The 20,176-nt window shown below is 50.9% G+C and overlaps 1 protein-coding gene across 2 annotated transcripts in view; it reads left to right on the forward strand.

The window, feature by feature from the left end:
• Nucleotides 1-20,176, forward strand: part of MYOM1 (myomesin 1) — a 650,420-nt gene that overhangs the window by 435,888 nt on the left and 194,356 nt on the right. The gene's annotated exons all lie outside the window — the stretch shown is intronic.

A 20,176-nucleotide genomic window follows, 5' to 3' on the forward strand; every position in this document is an offset into this window, starting at 1 on the left:
AAAAGCATCAGCTAATCCATAAACACCTAGGGACTCTATGGCCATCTTCATTCTTTCTATGTTTTCTCTTCCATTCAACGCTTCACTGATTGCGCCACTGCTATATTGATTTAACATAGTTTAGGATTAATCCATAGTGACCCAACATTTTATCAACATGTAGATAAAGGTTTTCTTTAGTTGATATAAAGATTGCCCCAAAAAATATAGGCATATCTAAATTATGGATTTTTCACCTTGTTTCGCTCATAACCATAACCATGGGAAATTCCAGGCTATTTTAAATCAGAGACTTTGTCAGCTCAAATAACCATGGCTTATCACAATCTTCAGGCTGTAGACCAACCCAAACTGAATCCAGAACATTCCTATTATCCAAGAGAATGATATTGGCATACAATTACATCACATGCTTCCTTCAAAATGAGTAATTTGTGTCATCTTTATGGAGTTGCAAAAGACACCAATGAATGGATTAATTGCCAAGACAAACTGAATTCAGCAGAGAGGGCAGCCTGCTTCATGTGTACCTCAGTCAAACAACTTTCTGAGACCTATTTTGATTATAGCAAGTGGCTTGGTGTCCATTAGGCATACCTGTTTACTATAAAGCGGTATAATTCATATTCCAGTGACCTTAGTTAAATACTCTGAACCCTATAAATCAAAACAGTTTTCAACATCTCCCAGGACTATTGAGTTTACAGACGGTCACCAGAGGCAATATAATTAATCGATCACTTCACTCCTATTTTAATAATGCTACAATGGATTCACTGTGAAGCTAGGTCTCTTTACACTACAGTCTGCATCACCCATACAGCTCAACACTCCCCTCCTCTTTACCTGACCAAAAAGGTGAAATTATCAGGAGAACAACTATATCTTCTAATATTACCTTCTTGAAATTCAACCTTTCAGGAAAAGAGGATACAATGGCTCAATTCTTTTCAGGCAATAAACCTAGAACTCTCTCGATGCTGCCCCACGCATTACCCCTTTTCTAACAGGTTTCAAGAAAGTTAACTTCTTTTCCTCCACTTCCACTGACAACTTTTTTCTGTCCTCCTTATAAGAAGCCTTTTCTGTGCTTTATTTCCTCTCCTCTCAATTGGTCTTTAATCCAGCTGCTTCCAACTCCATCTTTTCGTTTCATCTACCATTGCACAGTCTAATTCCTGTCTCCTATAGCTGTAGTTTAATTTCTATACACTGGTTTCCTCATCGTTATTTCTCTAGCTCCTTCTCTCGCCACTTAGTTTTACCCTCTTGAGTTTTTGTTTCTTACTTCACTCAGTGGTGTGCTCTACTTCTCCCCAGTTATTGTTACTACATTCTTTATCCCCAGGTTAGTTAGTAACCTTTGTATATTGATTTACGGGGTTCCTAATTTGCTTCTTCATCCAGTTGTAAATTCTCCATTTTTTTATTTCCATTATTATTTGTAATAATATTTGTGTTTTTTACATTTTTATATATTTGTTCAACTGTTAGGACACGTTTGTCTTGTCACTCTGTTTCCTCATTTATAAAGCGCTCAAACATAACATCCTTGTGCCATTTTTGCACTATATAAAATCCGAAAGGTAAATTTAAAAAAAACACAAATCAATAGGTAAAATAATTCACTTCATTTAAAATAAAAAATAGCCTGCTTAACATTATATAGTAGATTCAAACAGCAATAAGTTATGATTCAACCTTACGGATTCCTATAGTAATAATCTTAGGCTTAAAAATGTCTTGTCTATATTCGTAGCCATTGGAACATGTGACTGCCCATTATGTGGGGGTGATATTTCTCTGCAGGGGAAAGCACACTGCATGATTACAGGTTTTACCAGTTGCAGGGTTACGCCCAGTAAAACCCCACACATTTTCCACCTGCTACAAACAGGATGAAAATGTGCATTGTAAAGACCTTGGAATCGGAAAACCATCTGCAATAATGGACTTGGTAATTCCGGCTTGATATGTTTCCTCCTCTCGGGACCCGGTAATTTGTAAAGGCTGCTAATGGTGCTGGCAGTGCTGGCTGTAATCTGACTCCTGGTCTGGGATTTCCACCTCCGGGTACTGGCCAACTCACATTGAGTCCTATAATGTTAGCATAGCTCATGGTTTCACTACATGAAGTATTTCTGTCTACAGGCAAAAGGCACTAAGACAAACAAAATATTTTGAAACGGCGTACTTTACATGAATATGTTTTTTCTCATATTGTTCTCAAAATAGCAGTTGTTTCATGAAAGAGCTTTAGAAGAGTCCCGCATAATTTGCATCACTAATTACGATCTTGAGTCTTGATTTTGAAAACGCCTCCTCACTAGACACTTACAAAATAAATGTGTGATATTGTTATTTTTAAATTTTTTATTTTTTATTTTATTGGTCACACAGCAGGTTACAAATTCATTCAATACCTTAATCCATCATCCAACAAATAAGAATAATCAATCATTGATACGTAGCTACATACAACAGGTGCAAATTCCTAACCCATACTTCTAATCTGTCCTCTTGGTCCGTTGAAGCCATGGCAGCAGAGGGGCCCAAATTAATTTTCAAACCCCTTTTTTAGATGAAGTACCTTTGATATTATATAAACAAGACTCCAAATTGAACGCAGGCAACAGCTGCGTAATCCATTGGTTCCAGGAGGGGGAGTTCGGCTTTGAGCCAGTAAGATGTGACGCACCCACGCAATACCGCCATTGCCAAGAAAAGAAAATAGCGGGATTAACTTTTACAAACTATCTCATCCACCCCTAACAACACCAGCTGGGGTGTTAGGCTAATGTCCTGCTTCAGCACTTTTCCCAAAAATTCCGAGATATCACTGATAAGCCCGGATAGTTTTCCACAAATGACAAACATATGACAAAGATCAGCGTCTGAGCTCCCACACCGAGGACAGAATATACCCTCTGTCCTACCCCAACTAGCAATCTTAGCAGGTGTATAATAGAGATTAAATAGGACCTTATAGTGCTGAGCTTGCAGTCCGGCCAACAGAAATACACATTGAGCCATATCTAAGGACTCTCGGACTGCAGCTTCACTAGCACCTATCCGCAGCTCCCAATTCCTAGCAAGGAGTTCCAGATCATCTTCCATTGAATCTAACAAAAGCAAATAGAGATTACTGATGGTACAGCCTGCCGTTTTGCCCAAAGCCTCCATTAGCCTAATCTTACCCCCACACCCATTATATTTGAAGGTAGTCAGTAAACAATTCCTGATCTGCAAAAATTTTAAAAACTCTTTATCGTCCAGGGCAACTCCAGTTTCAGATCTCCAAACGCCTTTCACTGACCATCTGTGTGAACAAAAATCACCCACTTTCTGAACCCCATGGTTGGCCCATTTTAGACAACCCCTCTCTTTAAAAATCCCCAGCAACATTGGGGTATTCTAGAGCTGCGTATAATAGCAAACCCGCCCTAATCCGATCTTGCCCTTAATCTGAGCTCAGGCTTTAAAAGCCACCCTAATTGTTTTAAATGTAACTTTCTTAAAATAGGTGGGTTCCACTATCCTTAAAAAAGCTGCCTCGGCTTCTTGTCCCCAAATCAGCGCGTAAATAGAAGGAGGGGTATCTTGTACAGCTTTTCCCAGAAAACACAACATCTGCGCATATTGTAATACCGCCGCCAAATAGTATATCTTAAAGCTAGGAAGAGCCCAACCCCCTCTCTCTCTCTTGGTAATATTAAATAGTGAGCAGCCCGGCGAGTTTTAGCGTAACACCAAATAAAGCTATTGGTCACTTCCTCCATCTGCTTAAACCACACCTGCCCAATTTCAAGTGGTATAGTCCTGAAGAGATACAACACCTTAGGTAGGAAATTCATTTTAATCACATTACAGCAGCCCACCAATGACAGCTGTAGGTTGTTGATACGATGCAATTCTTTCTTAGCATTATCTAAGACCGGGGCCAAATTGATTTTGACAATCGCGTCCAAATTGGATGACAGTCTGACCCCTAGATATTGAGCACAAGTCACCTTACGCTCATCCTCCATATTTATCCAAGCATTAGTCAAGATTTGACATTTAGACCTTCTTTAACAGGTATCCAGAAACCCTCCCAAATCGGGTCGCTTCTTGTTCAATCTCACTTATAGCAGCCACTAGGTCAGGCATTACAACTGCGATGTCATCCGCACAGGCCAACATCTTAGAACTGCCCCCTTTCAGCTCCACTGGCTTAATCCCTCTGTTACATAGTAATTTTTTGATCAGTGGATCAATATACAAAGCAAACAGCAGTGGTGAACACGGGCAGCCCTGTCGTGTGCCCCTATGAATAAAAATAGGATCCGATTTGGATCCTGCCATTTGTATAGTGGCCATGGGGCTGTGATATAGATTTTGAATAGCCCTGATAAACCCAGGGCCAAAATTATTCTTACGCAGGATTGCCCAAAGAAATGGCCAATGCACCCGGTCAACCGCTTTCTCTGCGTCAAGCAGTATTACAGCCATCGGCAGCTTTTCCACTTCCTGGGCATCCAATAATGTAATTACATGTCTAATGTGGTCAGTCGTGCTTTTCCCTGGAATAAACCCATGTTGCCAGGGAGAAACTAAGTTAGTAATCACTGAGCTTAACCGAGTAGCCAATACCTTAGCATAGATTTTAGCATCGCTATTAATTAAGGAAATAGTACGATATGAACCCGGTAACCGGGTGTAACCGGGTTGGGAGTTTCCCACCCACCGAGACGTATTCCAGCTCTAGCTGCCAGTGCCCCCAGGGCACTGGAGAACCCAGCAATCTGGCAGAGAGCGACCCGGAAGAGGAACTCTGGAAGGGGATGCCCTTAAAAGAGGCGTGGCCCACGCGAGCGGCGTGCGAGAAGACGAAAACCAAAGAAGAAGGAGAGGAGAGACGTGAAACACTACGGGGACGAACCAAAGACGTATGAACATCAACACCGGCAGCGCAGAGCATGCCGCAACAGACAAGCCCACTTTCCCGCCACGTCCCTGGAGGGACATGGCTGAGGCAGGTACATTTCTGCTTTCGTGTCCGCTACCCCTCCTTGTTTGGGAGAGAAGTGGGAGCGGGGTTGCTGGGGAATGGGACGCCTGATACTCTTGGGGAAACGCCACCTACCTAACGGGCATTATCAAGAAGGCCCGACAGGGAGGGCGAGAGAGTGCGAATGCGGACACATGTTTATTTCTTTTTTTTCTGTTTTGTTGGCGTTATTTTGTCTCCTTTCATTTTTTCTGGGTTTTCCTCTGCCTATAAATAGCTAAATACGCTACTAACACCACCGGGAAGGTCTGTGAAAACAACAACCTTCTAGAGTACGCCTATAGGCTTCACGAAAGAAAAGGGACAACCCCAGAACTTTCTTTCCACACAGGAGCACTTGTTTGGGGAGTTGGTGAAAGGGAACCCCGGTACCCCATCCACCTCCCTACACCCACTTACTAAGGATTCCCATAAGCCCCAGAACCCCCACTTACCTTCTCTTTTCCCTTCTTTCCGGCACTGCCACCATTCCACAGCGCTGCTACCGCTGGGTCTGCCGAAGTACGGATAAACTTCGCCAGATGGAAGATCTATAAAAGAAGAAGGGAAGACTAAGCTAATATTACGAGGACTAACAACTTCCAGGAATCAACAAAAAACCTAAAAGAACACCCAAGAAGAAAGACAGGAGACTCACTCCCAGTGACGAAGAAAGGACCAAAAGATATAAGAAAAATAAATCAATCAAAATTGAGCACCATATCTTGGTCTCCAAGCCTTTTTTCCCTGGATCATCACTCCACGCTAGAATCCCACCCTCATACACCGGGGATCCTTGCTTTTTTTAAAAAAGACTACCATGTTTGCCTCTGCCCATGATGCGGAGGTTGAGACCCTGCTTGTACGTCCAAAATTAGAGTAAGCAACTCTTCCTTTAATTCTGGAAAAAAAACCTTATAAAATTCGAGGGGGATCTGATCTAGACCAGCAGCGTTGCCACTCGAAAGTATACTAACACCTGCTCCTACCGCCTTATCTGATAGAGGGGCCTCCAGTTTGTATTTCTCCCCGTCCTGGAGCTGTCCCACCAGAGTGTTAGCCATGCATTGAGTCAGCTCGTCCTCCTGAAGGCATATTTCTTGTGAATATAGTTTCTGATAAAAACCCCTAAACACCCTCAAAACTTCAGGGCTGCCACTAACCCACTGTCTATTTTCATCCACAAATATATTAGTATCACTATGGGCTATCTTCTGTCTTGTTTTTAGGGCCAACAACTTGCCCACTTTTTCACTATACTCATAACATTCTTGGCGGTAAGCCAAGAACTTGGCCGCCGCCATTCCCAGGTTAATTTTCACAATCTCAGCTTTTACTACAGCGATTTCACTTAAAATATCCAACATTACAGAGTCATTGACCCCTACCTCCCCCAACCGTCATTCAGCTGAGGTCAGTTTCCTTTGTATTGACTCCAGCTGTTTAGTACGCAGTCTCTCTTTTCCAACTGCATATCTCAGTGTCTCTTCTCTGACAGCAGCTTTAAGCATGTCCCAAACTATATGACTAGAGGCAGTGCCACGGTTCATTTCCAAGAACTCAGGAATCCAGCCCCACATATGTTGCACATAGACTGGCTCAGCTAACAAACTTCTATCAAAAGACCAGATCTTGGCCTGGCATTCATCCCTCCCCAGACACACTTCCACAACCAGAGGATTATGGTCCAATATTATTCTCGGGTATCTCTCAATCCGTAAATCCTCTTGCAGATGGACTGACAGAAAGAAATAGTCTAACCTCACTGATTTCCTATGTGAGAAAAAGAAAAACGTATGGCCTAGATCTAAAGACCTACACTTCTGCCAGGCGTCAACCACACCAAGGTTCAATATCAATGTCTGTAGTGTGGCAAAAGCTTTTGGTTTTCCTCCCCTGATATAGAGTGTGTTCTTGAATAGGATTTATATTATCTAAGTGTATATTAAAATCACCACATATTATCACAGGAGCCGCCCAAAACGCAAGCACCCTATTAACGAAATTCAACACTTCCGGATCATCTACATTCGGGAATTTCCAGCAAATGTTTCTGCGACCCTGCAATATGTATCTCTTGCATACAAACAATGTCAGCCTTAAAGGCTTTCAGACCCTCCCTTACCAATTGTCATTTCTTACCATCATTGAGCCCGCAGACATTCACTGTTGCTATACGTATCTTGCCTTTCTGACCCATGTTCTCCACTTTGTTCTATTCCCCAAATAGACAAACCAATTATTCTCTCTGCACCTTATCTCTACCAGTACCTGCCTAGGATCCGCTACTGCTACTGCCCCCGCTGCTGTGTGTCCCCTTAATATCCCCCTACCTTGATTGGAGGTCGAGACCCCCTCACCACATACCAACCCATCCCAACACAACCCACTCCTACCCCGCGCCCACACCCTATTAAGTGAGACCGCCAGACCAAAAGATCTGTAAGATGGAGATCGTCCTGCCCTTCACCTGTCCTGCTGTGTAATTGCCCTTTAAACATACAAATCGAGCCTCAACGCCACCGCCGCTATCCAACCACCAATCAATCAACAGGAAAGAAGAAAAAAAAAAGAAAGAAAGACAGAGCAGCCCTGAGAATCGAGGGTAAAAAGAGGGAGGTGGTCATTAACGGCCACCAGTCCCCCGGGCCTCAATTAACCTTAACCTTAATCTTCCCCCATCACTCTCAAAGTTTTCTGAGTTAATTTCAGCCCTCCACTGCTTCTGTCCTCTTTCAGCTGAGCCAGATATTCCCTGGCCTCAATTTCAGACAGAAAGATGCGTGTTGAAGCCTTACATACAGTCTTTAAACTAGCAGGATTTAAGAGATATGCCTCTGCCCCTTCCTCCTGAAAAGGCGGTATCATTTGCCGCAACCGCCAACATCTTTCCATCATAACATGTGCGAATTGTGGTCGTGAAAAAAAAGATACCCCATCCACACTTATCATTGCATTGGGGCGGGCTTTTTCAAACAGCTTGACAAAGCAAAAAGTTACCAAAATATATAATGATGGCCATAGGACGTTTATGGCCATCATTAACGCCCGCCACCTGTTTTTTCAAAAATAGTGGAAAACGATGTGCTCTCTGCATTTCCATGTCCCAATTCCAACCGACAAGGTCTGGAAAATCCTTCTTAAACAATGAAACTATATAGGCCCTTATGTCTTGTCCCTCAAGACCTTCTTTTATGCCCAGAATCCGCAAATTATTACGGTGCTGGCGATTCTCTGCCTCTTCCAATTTCCATTGGATATCTGAGAGCTGCAGTTCCTGCGCGGCAGCCTGCTTAACTACAGTCTTAACTTCCATCTCCAATACATCAGTGCAGGTCTCCATTGTCGTAATACGCGCACTTATATCTTGGCATGATTTCACAACCCTTTTAATTGAGGTCTGTAGTTGTTTATTTGCATCTTAGCTTTTCTACTATCCTTTTTTACTTGTTCGTGGTTATGCATCATTGTACGGTAGATAAGCTCCAACGAGGGTGGTTCCACATGTTCTGGAGACCCGGACATTAAGTGTAAGGAGGGATTGTCACCAGTGGCAATATTTGAGGACATCTGATGAGTTGCCGTGTAATCCCATTGCATTTCCCCTGCACCGGCCCTGTCATTCAGCTGACCCTCTTTGTTACCTCCCTCTTGATTTGCATACATTGGTAAGATGTAAACATGTTAATTTTATTCTGCGGGTCCGCTTGCTCGACCCCTATATACTAGCAGTAGAACTTTCTGCTGAGTCAATATCTATCGAAGAAATCTCTCCAGCAGACTCTTTCGACTGGTCGGATAAAGAAAAAAAGCTCTCTGCGTTGTCTATCTGGCCAGTCTCCCCACTCTTATCATTCCTGTCCCAGAAGAAGGCCCCCCAAGATTATCTGAAGCAACTGATAAATTATTTGCCTGTCTTGCTTGACTACTACAGGGTAAATCTGTTTTTGATATAGAGAGAGTCTTACTTCCCCCCTTCATAGTCTCTCGAGGATTCATGAATTGAGTTGAACAAGGAGGTTCCACTTCCTTCACAGCCCCCCCTACATCGGCCCCTTCCCCAGGCACAATCTGTAGAGAGTCTGTCGCATTAATCCCCTGCAAGGAGCCTGGATCACAGAGCCAAGAATCCCCAATTCATAGTGTCATAGCTGTTCCATCCTGAATGTGTACTTCCTTAAGCACGCTGGTCATACCGATAATCCCATTGCCATCCAGTGTAGAGACCTGAGGGCCTGGTGTTCCTTCTTTATCAGAAACTTGAGGGGGTCCAGTCTGAGCTCTCAGGGGCTGTTTGAACATTTCGGGGATCTGTGGTGCCACATCCCCTGCCATCGGACTACTTGCGTGAAGCAGCAACTTTTCCATCAATAAACTGCTCTGCTGTGCCTTTCTTTGTGCAGTAGTCTGGTTTTTCGAGGGACCCGAGATACACCTTTGGTCCATTAATCTCTCCTCCAATCTTCCTCCCTTTGACGCTCTGTTTTTTTTTTACAGTTTTCACAGTTTTTGGGGCCATCTGGAGTACACCAAGCACCTCCACGCCTCCAGCGCAGCACAAAACGCTGAGAAAGAGCGGCCGGTGCGGTACACTATGACCGCCCACAAGCCGTTTCGATCTCCACAAGCTGCTCCCAGCCGCAGCTCCGCGGCTCCACACTCCAGAGAGCCGCGCCAACCAGAGATGTCAAAAAGTGGCCAAAATGTCACATGCGTTCATCCCCTGAGCTCAGAGAGGGGCGGCAGCCGCGGCGGTAGTGTTTCTCCATTCCACAGCGAGCTGGTGAGGACGCAGGTCCGAGTCAGCCGGTCAGCCGGCCGCCATCTTTTGTGATATTGTTCTGCTGGGTTGCTTTTTCTTTGAATGAGATGCTTGCTGGAGTCCTCTAGTACAAACAGAGAACTAACCTGACCTTTCTCTTCAGGAGACCGATTTAAACCATTGCGAAGGGGCACAGAATAAAGGATGAGCTCTTTTTTTTAGAAGACGAGTAGCAGTAGGATTGCCTTACGATCATTACTACATTATGGCCCTCATTCTGACCCTGGCGGTCGGTGATAAAGCGGCGGCCAACCCGCCAACAGGCCGGCGGTTCAAAATATGCAATTCTGACCCTGGCGGGAACCGCCAACACAGCCCGCCGCATTAACACTCCGCCCGCCATGGCGGAACAAACAAACAGCGCGGCGGTCCCCGCCAACAGCCAGGCGGCAGACAATGTACCGCCCACCCTATCACGACCCACCAATCCGCCACCTTTTCCGGGGCGGGAGCACCGCCGATAAAAACACGGCAGAAACAGACTACGAACGGGAAAACGCTCACCTCCACATACTCCACGCGAGATTCCGGCAGTATGGAACCCGAGTTGCAGGTCATCCCCGCACTCCTATACCTGCTCCTGTACCAGGAGCATGCCCGGCGGCGCGGAAGACATCGGTGAGTACTGCACCTACGACACAGGGGAGAGAAAAGATTACCGGCACACACCCACCCACCCACACCCACTACAACACACACATCAATGCATTCCCACAGATCACTGTCACAACCCACAAACCCCCCCCTTCCGAAATAATGCAAAGACCAAAAGAAGAGATCTCAAACGGGCAGATATATTGAAAAATGGACAGCAGTAATCCAAATAAATAAATAAACTATGTACAAAATATATACAGCTACTAAATGTAGTCCAACCACTGTCCGTGGACCACAGGGGTCCTGAGCAAAGGGGCAAGGCCCAGTCCCACGACAAGAACTCCACGGAGAGAACACTGCAGGGGCATCAGAAAGAAAAAAGGACAGGCACCTCAGGGGGAAGGGAAGGGGGGGCACCTCAGCCACTTGAGTACACGACGCCAGATCCACGAGGGGACTCCATGACCATTGGCCATCCTGGGGAGAGCAAAGCCACAGTCCAAACAGTCCATACAGTGGGTGGCCTGCCCACTGGGCCATCCTGGGGAGAGCAAAGCCACAGTCCAAACAGTCCATACAGTGGGTGGCCTGCCCACTGGGCCATCCTGGGGAGAGCAAAGCCACAGTCCAAACAGTCCATACAGTGGGTGGCCTGCCCACTGGGCCATCCTGGGGAGAGCAAAGCCACAGTCCAAACAGTCCATAACAGACTCCACTGCCACTGGAGGAGGCATGTTGGCCAGAGGACATCCTGCAGCCCTGCCCGAGACAGATCCTGCCCTGCCACGTCTGCCAAAGGGCCAGCGGTTCCTGCCTGGAAGGGCCCAGTTCAGCGGTTCTTGCCTTGAAGGGCCCAGTTCAGCGGTTCTTGAGACGGCGGTCCCCAGCGGAGCGGTGCTGGAGACGGCGGGGCCCAGTTCAGCGGTTCTTGCCTTGAAGGGCCCAGTTCAGCGGTTCTTGCCTTGAAGGGCCCAGTTCAGCGGTTCTTGCCTTGAAGGGCCCAGTTCAGCGGTTCTTGAGACGGCGGTCCCCAGCGGAGCGGTGCTGGAGACGGCGGGGCCCAGTTCAGCGGTTCTTGCCTTGAAGGGCCCAGTTCAGCGGTTCTTGCCTTGAAGGGCCCAGTTCAGCGGTTCTTGAGACGGCGGTCCCCAGCGGAGCGGTGCTGGAGACGGCAGGGCCCAGTTCAGCGGTTCTTGCCTTGAAGGGCCCAGTTCAGCGGTTCTTGCCTTGAAGGGCCCAGTTCAGAGGTTCTTGCCTTGAAGGGCCCAGTTCAGCGGTTCTTGAGACAGCGGTCCCCAGCGGAGCGGTGCTGGAGACGGCGGGGCCCAGGTCAGCGGTTCTTGCCTTGAAGGGCCCAGTTCAGCGGTTCTTGAGATGGCGGTCCCCAGCGGAGCGGTGCTGGAGACGGCGGGGCCCAGGTCAGCGGTTCTTGCCTTGAAGGGCCCAGTTCAGCGGTTCTTGCCTTGAAGGGCCCAGTTCAGCGGTTCTTGAGACGGCGGTCCCCAGCGGAGCGGTGCTGGAGACGGCGGGGCCCAGGTCAGCGGTTCTTGCCTTGAAGGGCCCAGTTCAGCGGTTCTTGCCTTGAAGGGCCCAGTTCAGCGGTTCTTGAGACGGCGGTCCCCAGCGGAGCGGTGCTGGAGACGGCGGGGCCCAGGTCAGCGGTTCTTGCCTTGAAGGGCCCAGTTCAGCGGTTCTTGAGACGGCGGTCCCCAGCGGAGCGGTGCTGGAGACGGCGGCCATTCTATGGCCAACTGCTCATTGCCTGGTGGTGCCCTCCTGGGCAGCGGGGATGGTGCTCCTTCAATGCCCACCTGGGCTGTGAGTGGTGGGGCCCTCCTGGCCAGCTGGGCTGGGTCCTCCCTGGGCAGCGGCTATGGGGGTGGTGGGCTCTCCCGGGGCAGCTGTGCCGGTTCCTCCCGGGGCAGCGGCTATGGGGGTTGCGGGCTCCTCCTGGGCAGCTGTGACGGGTCCTCCATGGGCAGCAGGCCTGCTGCCTGACTTCTCCGCCTTGCTGCCCTTGCCCTCCTTAGTCGGGAGTCTGTGGCCCTTTCCTCCCTTTGGAGCTGTGGCTGTTGACGGTGGCTGGCTAGTGTCCTGGGGGGATATCGAATCCGGGCTCCGGCGGCGGCCCTTCCGCCTTCTGCTCCTCTTCCCAGGGGGTGGGCTGGCTGTCCCCTTGCTGCTGGGCGAAGATCCAGACCTGCGGGCTGGTGGGCTCCAATACCCCTGCACCCTTGTCAAGGGGGCTGCAGGGCTGGTGGTGGCTGAGGTGCTCTTTTTACCCTGACGAGAAGGAGGGGGGGGCTCAGGGTCAGGAAAGAAGGTAGCAGTAGAGAGATAGATTTTCTTGGGACAATGGAGAGTGGTAGGTACAGTGGGTATGGGAGTGGAGGGAGAGGATGTGGTTGTAGGCGAGACAAGTTTGCTGTCTTTGGGTGCAGGTGCAGGAGCGGGAGGCTGTCGTGAGGTGGATGGCTGTTGGGTGGGTGTGTGGCTGCGTTTGTGTGGTGTGGAAGAGGGGGTGACAGACACAGTGGGAGAGGACACAGGGGACGTGTAAATGGCAGTGGGGGTGGTGACTGCACGTGTGCGGACTGTAGTGGAGGGTATGCTGGTGATGGAAACACTGGCTGATGGTGAGGTGAATGAAGGTGTGAGTGTAGACGTCACAGGGAGGGAGGAGGGAGACGAGGAGGTGGGGGTCACAGAGGTGGTAGTGACTGTTGGCATGTCTGCATCGGAATGTTGCTTGTGTGAATGTCTGCGTGATCTGTGGTGCTTATGTTTGGATGAGCTGCTCTTGGGTGTTGAGGTGTGTGCAGGCTGGTCTGATGGTGTGGGTGGGACAGGCAGAGGAACAGGAGACTGGGAGGAGGGAGTTAGTAGAGGGAGGCAGGAGACAGGGACAATGGCTGCCGTCAGTGCTGAGGCCGGAGCCTGGAACGATCGCTGATGGGCAGCCTGACCCGAATGAATGCCCTCCAGGTACGCATTGCTGCGATGAACCTCCCTCTCCACCCCCTGGATGGCATTCAAAAGGGTAGTCTGCCCAACAATGAGCGTTCGGAGGAGGTCAATGACCTCCTCACTGAGGGCAGCGGGGGTAACAGGGGCAGGGCCTGAGGTGCCTGGGGCGAAGGAGATGCCCGGCTTCCTGGCAGAGCGGGCACGGGGCGAACGCTGAGGGGCTGCTGGGAGGGCGGAGATGGTGTGCTGGGTGGCGGCTGTACCTGTAATGGCGGGGGGCACGGATGGTGCCACCCCCGCAAGGGAGCTCCCTTCCGAGGACGTGTCCGTGTCGCTGCAGGGTCCAGTCGTCCCCGTTGTGGAGCTCCCCTCGCCCTCCATCTCACTGGTCCAGTCAGACTCTGTGGCATGGCCCTCCTGGGCCATGTGAGATGCAGCTCCCTCCTGCCCCGATGCCACTTCTCCTCCGCCTGATGATGCTGATGCACACAAGCACAGAAAGACAAACAAAAAGGGGGGGGGGAGAGAGAAATAAAGAGATTTTGAGTACATGGATCACCGGTACAGTTAGCGGACATGACAGACACAGATGCCCCCTGCACTAAGTTGCGCACTTGGGGTCCGCTACGCATTCCGTGGAACATGCCCTACACGCCTAGAGTTGACAACTGCACCCATGGATGACACGGCCCAGGGATGGCTGTACTGACACACTACCGAGGGTGGTGGCTGGGGACAAAGGGGCTTACGGGGGTGCCCAGCCTACAGATATCGCCCTGGCCTAGGGGGACCCACAGCCCTCCTCCCCCACCCAGACACCTCCACTGCGCGACAACAGAGTAGATAATGCTTGTACTCACCCCCTTGTGTCTGCTGTGCTGCCCTCACGCGCCCATCCAAATCAGGGTAGGCCACCGCCAGGATCCGGAACATCAGGGGGGTCAGTTGACGGCAGGCACCCCGCCTACGTTGGGAGGCCATCCCCAGCAGAGACTCGGCGGTCTTCTTGGTCCCGCGGTGGATGTCCTCCCACCTCTTGCGGCAGTGGGTGCCCCGTCGATGGTGGACCCCCAGGGTCCGGACTTCCTTGGCGATGGCACGCCAAATCCCGATCTTCTCATGGGCGCGGACCTATGTGACACGTACAGGGAGGGAGAAATACCACGTTCAAGTTTGTCTGCATTTTCGTTGCCAGTGGCCCAACGCCCCCCATCCCCGCCAGGCCCCCCGCCAGGCCCCCCGCCAGGCCCAACATGCCCCCCATCCCCGCCAGGCCCCCCGCCAGGCCCCCCGCCAGGCCCAACATGCCCCCCATCCCCGCCAGGCCCCCCGCCAGGCCCCCCGCCAGGCCCAACATGCCTCCCATCCCCGCCAGGCCCCCCGCCAGGCCCAACATGCCCCCCATCCCCACCAGGCCCCCCGCCAGGCCCAACATGCCCCCCCATCCCCGCCAGTCCCCCTGCCAGGCCCCCCGCCAGGCCCAACATGCCCCCCATCCCCGCCATGCCCCCCGCCAGGCCCCCCGCCAGGCCCCCAAGCCAGCCAGTGGCCCCAAATCCATATTGAATTAAACTCACTTGTTGGTCTGGAGGACCGTAGAGTAGCGCATACTGGGGGAGGACCCCATCCACAAGTTTCTCCAACTCTTCTCCAGTGAAGGCAGGGGCCCTTTCCCCAGGCGCAGCAGCCATTGTCCCTTCCAGACCGAGGTCACAGCAACACTTGCAGTATAGGTCCTCTCCTGTGAAAGTTTAAGTCGCGAGTGAGTAAGTAGATAGAAAATGGCGGTCACGCCCGCGGCGGTGCGTACCGCGGCGGTGCGTACCGCCACCGCTGGCGCCCTTCGCCATTGGCTCCTGAAACCCATAGGCTTCAATGTTAACCAATGCGGCTTTGCGCCGCGGTCTTCGACCGCCGACCGCCGCGGTGTGCCACGCCAGCGCATTGACCTCACATCCCATTGTCACACTTCACAGGTCAGGCAGCCGCCATTTCGAGGGTCCACATGGCTCAATTTCAACTGCGTCACACAGGCCTAGGCCTTGCATAGCCACTCAGACACACCATTCACTGCATAGAGAATCGTTTACTGTGCAAGCTGTGAGTACGTACCTGTGGGTTGCTTGACTCTGTGCTCCATGTTGTCCTTCCTAGGCACCGTCCGCTGGGTTTGGCGAGGAGACGGATGAATCCTCGCGTGTACCGACCGCTGGTGGACCTGTCGACAATGGAAGAACGCCACATTATCCTGACCTACCGGCTTGACCGTGCCACTATACATGAACTGTGTGCCCAGCTGGAGCCCGACCTGATGTCCCCCATCCGCCAACCCACAGGGATTCCCCCTCTGGTGCAGGTCCTGTCAGTACTCCATTTCTTGGCAAGCGGGTCATTTCAGACAACAGTGGGAATTGCTTCTGGGATGTCTCAGCCCATGTTTTCGAAGGTGTTATCCAGAGTGTTGTCTGCCCTGATGAAATACGTGAGGAGCTACATCATTTTCCCTGAGGTGGGCGAATTGGCTACAGTGAAGGGTGATTTCTACGCCCTTGGACATATTCCCAACGTCATTGGTGCCATTGATGGGACCCATGTGGCTTTGGTTCCCCCAAGAGACAGGGAGCAGGTGTACAGGAACAGAAAAAGTTACCATTCCATGAACATCCAGGTGGTGTGTTTGGCTGACCAGTACATCTCGCATGTAAATGCCAAATTCCCAGGGTCAGTGCATGACGCCTACATCCTGAGAAATAGCAGCATCCCTTACGTGATGGAACAGCTAGAGAGACACCGTGTATGGCTATTGGGGGACTCTGGGTACCCCAACCTGTCGTGGCTACTGACCCCAGTAAGGAATCCCCGGACCAGGGCAGAGGAACGGTACAATGAGGCCCATGGGCGTACTAGGAGGGTGATCGAACGCACCTTTGGCCTCCTAAAGGCCAGGTTTCGGTGCCTGCATATGACAGGGGGATCCCTAATGTACTCACCTAAGAAGGTGTGTCACATCATCGTGGCCTGCTGCATGCTTCACAACCTGGCTTTGCGCCGCCAGGTGCCTTTCCTGCAGGAGGATGGTCGAGACGGTGGTGTTGTGGCAGCTGTGGAACCTGTGGAGAGTGACGAGGAGGAAGACGACGGGGCTGAAACAGACAACAGGGACAGAATCATTGAACAGTACTTCCAATAGGACACAGGTAACAATTCAAACATAATTTAGTAAATGTGAACTACTCTCCTGCATCTCTGCTGCCTGTCTATTTGCCCCAGTGTATGATGACTGAGTTGTGGCTTTTCCCTCCCTATTTCAGATCTGGGGTCCCCACTACGAGTCCTGTGCTTCGTTTCCCCATGGACTACAGCTTTGTGGCAGCTGTTTGTTGACTTCACTATGTACAAGGACATATTTGCAATGTCATGTCAATTACAATATTTTGAAATCACAGCCAGACTCCAGATAGTTGTGTGCAAAATAGGTGTTTATTTCAGTGCTCAAAATGGGATGGGTGGTTTCAAGTGGGTGGGGGCTATGGTGAAGGAATGTCCATGGCAGAGTCCAGAGTAACAGTCACACAGGTGCATTGTCCAGAGGCCTGTGGAGAGATGGAGCATGGGCAGTTCAAGGATGGACAGGGTGACAATGTGGAACAGTGGGCTGACATCAGGTGGTATCCTTTGCTGGCGGGGGTCTTGACATCCTACTCTGTCTTCTTGCGAGATCTCAGGGCCCTCTTGCGGGGTGGTTCTTCTCCTGCAGGAGGTGGGGGTCTGGTGGGCTGCTGTTGTGCGGGGGCCTCCTGTCCACTAGCGCCGGCGGAGGTGGTTGGCTGTTCTTGGGCCAGGCTAGTGGCAGGGGCCCTTTGTTGTTGTTGAGTGTCCGTCCTGGTGTTGATGAGGTCCTGCAGCAGCCCTACCATGGTAACCAGGGTGGAGGTGAGGGCTCTGATGTCCTCCCTGTACCCCCGATAGTGTTCCTCCTTCAGTACCTGGATCTCCTGGAACCGGGCCAGTACCGTCGCCATCGTCTCCTGGGAGCGGTTGTATGCTCCCATGATGGTGGTGAGGGCCTCGTGGAGAGTGGGTTCCCTGGGCCCGTACCCCCCCTGTCGCACAGCTGCCCTCCGAGTTGCCCTGTTTCCCTGGGCCTCTGCCCCCTGGCCGGTGTGCCCACTACCACTGCCCCCAGGTCCCTGTTGTTGTTGGGGTGGTGGGTTATCCTGGGTGCCCTGTAGTGGTAGACACACCGCAGATTGACACGCCCTGGAGACAGAGGCATGGGCCCGCTGGGTGGGAGCTGTGCCGGTGTTCCCAGAGGGGTTTGGATCTGTAGTGGCCTGTGCCTGTGTGAGGGGAACCGACTGTCCAGAGGTCCCCGATGGTCCGGGCTGGTCATCAGTGTCCAGGTCGACAGAGCTGCTGTCATCGCTGACGGCCTCTTGGGTGGGGGGTGTGGAGAATTCTGGGCCCTCCGTGGCGGTGTGTTGACGGTCGGGTCCTGCAGGGGTATAGAGGTATGGTTATAGTTTCAATGTGTGGCATATGGGTGTATCTGTGGGTTCCCGTGTCCCCAAGTGCTGGCATTCGTGTGTGGGGGCTTTGGTGAGGGTGGCTTGTGGGGGGGATGTGTATATGCATTGGGCATGCTTTGGTGATGGGTGTCCATGCTTAGTGGACGCATGCAGGCCTAGGTTTTGGGATGTGTGGGTTGTGATGGTGAGACATTGGCAGGGAATAGGTGTGCTGGGGGTGGGGGTGAGGATGGTGGTGGGGGTGAGGATGGTGGTGGGGGTGAGGGTGGGGGTGAGGATGGGGGTGGGGGTGAGGGTGGGGTTCGAGGATGGGGGTGAGGGTTGGGGTATGATTTGGCATGCAGGTGGGGGGGAAGCAGTATTGAAGCTTCAACTTACCAGTATCCATTCCTCCGCCGACTCCTGCGAGGCCGTCAGGATGCAGGATGTTCAAGACTTCCTCCTCCCATGTTGTAAATTGTGGGGGTTGAGGTGGGGGTCCTCCGCCAGTCTTCTGCACGGCGATGTTGTGCCTGGATACCATGGAACGCACCTTCCCCCGTAGGTCGTTCCATCGCTTCCTGATGTCTTCCCGATTTCTGGGGTGCTGTCCCACAGCGTTGACCCTGTCGACAATCCTCTGCCATAGCTCCGTCCTCCGGGCAATGCTGGTGTATTGGACCTGTGTGCCGAAGAGCTGGGGCTCTACCCGAACGATTTCCTCCACCATGACCCTGAGTTCTTCGTCTGAGAAGCGGGGGTGTCTTTGGGGTGCCATGGAGTGGTGCGTATGATGTGTGGGGTGGAGTATGTGTAGTTAAGTGTGTTGAGTGTGGTGGTGTGTGTTGTTTTGTGTGTGGATATTGTGTGGGTGATGGTGTAGTGTGCCTCTGTGTGATGGTATTCTGTGATCGCTGATGTGTCTCTCTGTGCTTCTTTCTGAATTTTTGGTCGTAGGGGTTTGTGGGTGATGTGGGTGTGTGTTTTATATTGTATTGTGTGTGTGGGAGTGGTGTGTGTATGTGTATCAGGTGTGTGGAATTCAAATCGGCCAATGTGGCTGAGTTTTTTTCGTTTGTGTGTATTCTGACCGCGGCGGTGTGTCCCGCCAATGGAAAACCGCGTTTGAAAGACCGCCGCGTGGATTCGTGGGTCGTAATGGCATGGGCGTATTTCTGTTGGCGTGACGGTGGAGGTTTGGTCACCTCCACTTTTCCGCCGACCGCTGGTCTGGCGGTCTGTTGTGGCTGTCGGATTTTCGGAGGTTTGGCTGCTGCGGGTCAGAATGACCGTGGCGGGTTACCGCGACCGCGGCGGAATTATGGAGGATTTCTGACCGGCGGTAGGCGCCTTTTACCGCCGAGGTCAGAATGACCACCTATGTGTGTTGTACGAATGCTATTTACCCTGTCAGGCAAAGTCAACAATATTAATGGATAGCTCTCCAGTGCAGTATAATAATTATTTGCTGGTGGATTACATGTTGGATAGTGTCTACTCAATATATACTTTTCTTTTTAGAAAACTAATTGTTTAAACCAATGAGATCCATGTCATTCATCAAAATGTATTTGCGCCAAAATATCACAGTAAAAAAATAATGCCATGTATTCTGCCATATGATCTGTTTTTGGGTACAGAACATGGTACATGATTGTATTTTTCTAGATGCATCCGTCAGTCATCCTTGACACAATAATTTGGTCCTGCCAATAAGAGATGCAGCTATATGTGTCCTTCTTTGATGTCAGCAACACAACGTTGACGTGTTCTTCATGTAACAAAGTGATGACACCCTTCTTACCACTAGAAGAAGGTGAGTATGGTGTTTGGGACATCACACTGGCCTTTTGAGTGCCTTCTTGAGCATGGGGAGGCTAAAATGGGCATTTAAGGTGCTCCCTGCGCATGAGAAGCCTCCAATGGGCATTGAGGCTAACACTGCAGGTTGGGGACGCCAGTGAAAATTGAGGTAACGTGAAGGCTGCCCAAAGCATTTGATTCTATACTTCCACAGGGTTCGACTAAACTAGGCATGGTCCACCCTACCAGTGCCTAAGGAGCCAGGGCTGGTCTTTCGAGACTGCACCTGCAAATGGGAAAACTGTCCTTGTCTGTGAATGGGGAAGCTGCATTCTGGATACGATGCTCCAGCAGTGCATGGGAAGACAACACTGGCCAGGAAACACAAATCTTTGTACCCATGAAGGTGGCAGTGAGCATCTGAGGAGGACCTGTGCATCTGAGACATGC

Source organism: Pleurodeles waltl, chromosome 2_2, assembly GCF_031143425.1.
Source record: "Pleurodeles waltl isolate 20211129_DDA chromosome 2_2, aPleWal1.hap1.20221129, whole genome shotgun sequence".
Classification (NCBI taxonomy): Eukaryota; Metazoa; Chordata; class Amphibia; order Caudata; family Salamandridae; genus Pleurodeles; species Pleurodeles waltl.